Genomic DNA, 5,306 nt, shown 5'->3' on the forward strand with positions numbered 1-5,306 from the left:
ACGGCCGAAATTTGTCTATTCATATTGTTATAGATCCTTTGTAAACAGAGTACACACCCATTACACACATGTGCAAGCAGAGACAAATATGAGGTTGTTAAATATTTAAATATTGTCCTGGCAATGGCATGTTGTTTGCTTACGTTTGTCTGGGGCTTACATTTTGAATGTTAGATTAAATATTAAAACAGCTTTAATTTGAGTTCATGACATACTCACTGATTCTATAGGTTGGAGCTATGTGGCAACAATTTTAGTTTTTCAATTATAACAGACTTTTAAAAAGATTTGACCCCGACGTGATTTGAACACGCAACCTTCTGATCTGGAGTCAGACGCGCTACCGTTGCGCCACGAGGTCTGAAACAACAGGATGACCTTTCACGTATTTGACTGTGTCCAAACACAATACATGTTTTACCGGTATGTCTAGTTTGTCACAGTTAGCTATCACTAAACAGAGAATGGTGGCAGACTACAAACGAGAAGTGAAAATCGACTGTTTGCACCAGCAATACTCTGTTATAATTTGCTTGGAGCAACTTCAGTTTACACTCACTACATACAGATTGTAGTGTTTAGCGACTAGTGCTTTTTGAGGTCGGTTCGGTTTCGGTTCAATTATTTAAAAAAATGGTCCAATGAAAGTAATTAAAGACAGTTAAGTGCATGTCTGTAACAGGGTGGACATATTATATGGCTGATTCACTGAAAATGTGTTTATAATTAAGTGCTGGAGCTTGGCCAACATGTTTTTCTACAAGTCTAATATTTCGCTTTTTATAGTAAAACAGAAAAGGAATATACATTTTGAAATAAAAATGAAAACTGTTGCGTGGTTCAAATTGTACTGTTTTGTGATATTGACCCATGCCCATTGCATAAAACGATCAAATTAATCATGGCACTCAACTATGTCTGCTGACAAGGTTCTAATCCCTAACTATTTTCAGCTACATATATGGCCGGTTAGCTCAGTTGGTTAGAGCGTCGTGCTAATAACGCGAAGGTCGCGGGTTCGATACCCGTACTGGCCAATGACTTTTCTTTTAGACAGTTTTTTTTCATTGTCATCTAATCAAGGACTAATTTAGACCTGGGACACCGACTGGGTGCAGATTGGCAGTCTGATGGGGAGTTACAGACATCATAAACAACTAAGATTTACACAACTGATGTACAGGAAATGCATTAGTCGCTTCAGTCAGGGTTCGCATCAAATCATGAACGTAAAATGAATAATTTTGAAAAGGTTTAAGGACCTGAAGTGCCTTTGCAGATCTGAGAGGGGCGAGGTGTGGGCTTTGGTCAGCAACTTGCTGAAGGAAGAGAGGCCTGCACAGCAAACTGATAAAGCAATAGAGTCTGAGCCAGCAAAGAAGGTAGCTGCCCTCTTGTTGAGTCTGAGTCTGATGAAGAGGAGGAGTCAATTGAGAAACGTGTGGAGCATTACAAAGCAGAGCCCAGCATCAACACGGAGGACTGTCCACTGTAGTGGTGGTCACAGCATGTAGGTGTACACCCCAGGCTTGCTTGCATTGCACCGGTACCTGGCAACGCCTGCCACATCTTTACCTTGTGAGAGGTTGTTTTCACACTCTGGGCATATCGTACAGAAGAAGAGAAGCTTTATCATCTGGAAATGTCAACAGGCTTGTCTGTCTTTGCAACTGCCTCAGTGAAGAGAAATGGGAGGACGACTGAAGTTTATGGTCACAGGTTTATGTTCTGTGGAATTCATGACATTGTTGTACAGGTTTAAGCTTATTTTATGTTATGTCTGAAGCTTTAATTAACATTGTTTACGTTGATATGGTTGTTTAGCTCTGGGGAAGAGGTGTCCTGGGGGAGCGGAGCGGGACCATTTAATGCGGTCATGCAGACTTGTCCAATTAGTTATTTGGTAGAACAAAAAACGAGCAGGACTCCAGACCAGGATTTGAATATCCTAAGGATTACTTTTTTCCCCCTAGGGTACTGTAAAACATGTTTCCGCCCGGTCTCGAACCGGGGACCTTTCGCGTGTTAGGCGAACGTGATAACCACTACACTACGGAAACTGAAAACAAGAAGTTTGAAATAATTGTAATGAATGGGAGTTGTAAAAACCCTATAACCGATTTATTGGATAGGTAAATAAAGTAATTGATCGAGATTATACCGTTATTAGCCTATAGGACAAGTTATTTAAAGAAATGGTCTAGGATTGCTATTTGCACTCGCATACATTCTTCAATTCCAATTTTTTGGGGGGGGTTGTTTGTAACGTTTTTTTTTTTTTTTTACTTATTCGGTACATTTAAAAATATAGATATATTTCACCTTTATTTAACCAGGTAGACAAGTTGAGAACAAGTTCTCATTTACAATTGCGACCTGGCCAAGATAAAGCAAAGCAGTTCGACACATACAACAACACAGTTACACATGGAGTAAAACAAACATACAGTCAATAATACAGTAGAAAAATAAGTCTATATACAATGTGAGCAAATGAGGTGAGATAAGGGAGGTAATGGCAAAAAAGGCCATGGTGGCAAAGTAAATACAATATTGCAAGTAAAACACTGGAATGGTAGATTTGTAGTGGAAGAAAGTGCAAAGTAGAAATAGAAATAATGGGGTGCAAAGGAGCTAAATAAATAAATAAATACAGTAGGGGAAGTGGTAGTTGTTTAGGTTAAATTATAGATGGGCTATATACAGGTGCAGTGATCTGTGAGCTGCTCTGACAGCTGGTGCTTAAAGCTAGTGAGGGAGATAAGTGTTTCCAGTTTCAGAGATTTTTGTAGTTCGTTCCAGTCATTGGCAGCAGAGAACTGGAAGGAGAGACTGCCAAAGGAGGAATTGGCTTTGGGGGTGACCAGAGAGATATACCTGCTGGAGCGCGTGCTGCTATGGTGACCAGTGAGCTGAGATATAGGGGGACTTTACCTAGCAGGGTCTTGTAAATGACCTGGAGCCAGTGGGTTTGGCGACGAGTATGAAGCGAAGGCCAGCCAACGAGAGCGTACAGGTCGCAGTGGTGGGTAGTATATTGTTGTCCTGGCCGTGTGGTGCCAGGACAACAACCTCTCCCTCAACGTGATCAAGACAAATGGAGATGATTGTGGACTACAGGAAAAGGAGGACCGAGTATGCCCCCATTCTTGTCGACGGAGCTGTAGTGGAGCAGGTTGAGAGCTTCAAGTTCCTTGGTGTCCACATCACCAACAAACTAACATGGTCCAAGCACACCAAGACCGTTGTAAAGAGGGCACGACAAATCCTATTCCGCCTCAGGAGACTGAAAGGATTTGGCATGGGTCCTCAGATCCTCAAAAGGTTCTACAGCTGCACCATTGAGAGCATCCTGACTGGTTGCATCACTGCCTGGTATGGCAACTGTTTGGCCTCCGACCGCAAGGCACTACAGAGGGTAGTGCTTACGGCCCAGTAGATCACTGGCCAAGCTTCCTGCCATCCAGGACCTCTATACCAGGCGGTGTCAGAGGAAGGCCCTAAAAATTGTCAAAGACTCCAGCCACCCTAGTCATAGACTGTTCTCTCTGCTACCGCAAGGCAAGCGGTACCGGAGCGCCAAGAGACTTCTAAACATCTTCTACCCCCAACCCATAAGACTCCTGAAGATCTAATCATAGTCTTGCTATTGTTATTTTACTGCTGCTCTTGAATTACTTGTTCCTTTTCTTTCTTATTCTTATTCGTTTTTTAAAACTGCATTGTTGTTTAGGGGCTTGTAAGTAAGCATTTCACTGTAAGGTCTACAGCTGTTTTATTTGGCGCATGTGACTAATAGAATTTGATTTGATTTGAACATGTGATGTCCACTATAGGGCTGAGTCGAAAAGAGGGGTGGTGGCTCACATTTCGGGTGCATGTTACATTTGGAGAGTGTATGTGACCAGGCAAATGTGGCTCAGCTGTTTTTCGCCGTGTTCACGCAAATGACGAGGATTTGGGCTTGTTCTCGAGAAAGCAGTATATCCTTCGCGTTGGAATATTTGTCCAATTCGAAGTGAGTAATCTCTGTTCTGATGTCCAGAAGCTCTTTTCAGTCATAAAAGACGGTTAGCAGCAACATTATGTACAAAATATGTTACAACCAACACGAAAAAACGAACAAAATAGTACAGTTGGTCAGGAGCCGGAAAAACAGCAGCTATCCCCTCCGGCGCCATGGGTTACACATGGTGTACACCGTCCAACGAAATGCCTACTTACTAATTATTACAGGGACAGGGCTAGGGGTTGATGTATTCTTTACTCTCAGTTATGATAATTGCTTTGATGTCCAATTAACGGTCTATATTCATATGATAATAAATTGACCAATAGTGAATTGACAAATCAGAAACATTCTTGCATGATGTAATTATCACATACAACAGAAGCCTCCTTAGCGCAGTAGGTAGCGCGTCAGTCTCATAATCTGAAGGTCGTGAGTTCGATCCTCACAGGGGGCACTGATTTTACCAACAGTCTCTTTAGCCCACGTGAGAGTAAAATGTAGGCGAGATAATATAGTGTTTGTACTGTGCCGAAATTCTATTCAAATTTATATCAAATTCAAACACTTCAATTGGCTAATGGTACGTTGTAGAGGTGCTATAATGCAAAGTGTTTGTTACAATGCAAGGATTATTTATCCTAACATTAAAATTAAATGAATCTGGTAATGTAAGACGTAGGCTTTCTTTCACTTTCAAAAGCGGACAGTTACAGCTAGATATGCAGTCAAGCGTTGGTGGTATAGTGTTGTGTGTAGCTGTCTTCTGAGCTGTAGACTCGGGTTCGATTCTCGGCCAAAGAAATTAAATATTTGGTTTGAATCACCCTTTGAAATTAATATCTTCATGTAACTTGTATATTTTTACACTTTCAAAAACTGAACACTCCGCGTTAAATTTCAGCCAAGCGTTGGTGGTATAGTGGTGAGCATAGCTGCCTTCCAAGCAGTTGACCCGGGTTCGATTCCCGGCCAACGCAGTTGCTTTTTGTGTTAGAATAAAACGTTGAAGTTTGATTCTAGTTATGTGGTTTTTCTCTCTTTTACTTTGTTCTGTTGTTCTATTGCTTTCTTTTTATCCATCCAGCCCTGAGTTATGTTTCATTGACATGGCATGCGGTGTATTCAAAGGGCGGGGATGGGGTGGCCTGAAAGTACTCTGCCATGCGTTCTCACAATGATTCAGGCTGCAGCATGTTTTTCTTTCAGTAAACAGTCTTTACTTTAGCCTTTATTTTGATTTGGACTAATAACAGTGTACCACTAACAAACATATATTCAAGATACATTTTTCTTA

The 5,306-nt window shown here is 41.4% G+C and overlaps 5 non-coding genes across 5 annotated transcripts; 3 read left to right on the forward strand and 2 right to left on the reverse strand.

Annotated features, from left to right (window-relative positions):
- Positions 1-289: 289 nt before the first annotated feature.
- On the reverse strand, positions 290-361 carry trnaw-cca (transfer RNA tryptophan (anticodon CCA)). Its single transcript has one exon. It is a non-coding gene; the product is annotated as a tRNA-Trp (tRNA).
- A 602-nt stretch (positions 362-963) lies between these two features.
- Positions 964-1,037, forward strand: trnai-aau (transfer RNA isoleucine (anticodon AAU)). Its single transcript has one exon. It is a non-coding gene; the product is annotated as a tRNA-Ile (tRNA).
- Positions 1,038-1,987: 950 nt separating this feature from the next.
- On the reverse strand, positions 1,988-2,060 carry trnav-aac (transfer RNA valine (anticodon AAC)). Its single transcript has one exon. It is a non-coding gene; the product is annotated as a tRNA-Val (tRNA).
- Positions 2,061-4,393: 2,333 nt separating this feature from the next.
- On the forward strand, positions 4,394-4,466 carry trnam-cau (transfer RNA methionine (anticodon CAU)). Its single transcript has one exon. It is a non-coding gene; the product is annotated as a tRNA-Met (tRNA).
- Positions 4,467-4,917: 451 nt separating this feature from the next.
- trnag-ucc (transfer RNA glycine (anticodon UCC)) lies at positions 4,918-4,989 on the forward strand. Its single transcript has one exon. It is a non-coding gene; the product is annotated as a tRNA-Gly (tRNA).
- The last annotated feature ends 317 nt before the right edge of the window (positions 4,990-5,306 follow it).

The sequence above is a fragment of the Salmo salar genome, chromosome 14, assembly GCF_965601325.2.
Source record: "Salmo salar chromosome 14, fSalSal1, whole genome shotgun sequence".
NCBI classification, from domain to species: domain Eukaryota; kingdom Metazoa; phylum Chordata; class Actinopteri; order Salmoniformes; family Salmonidae; genus Salmo; species Salmo salar.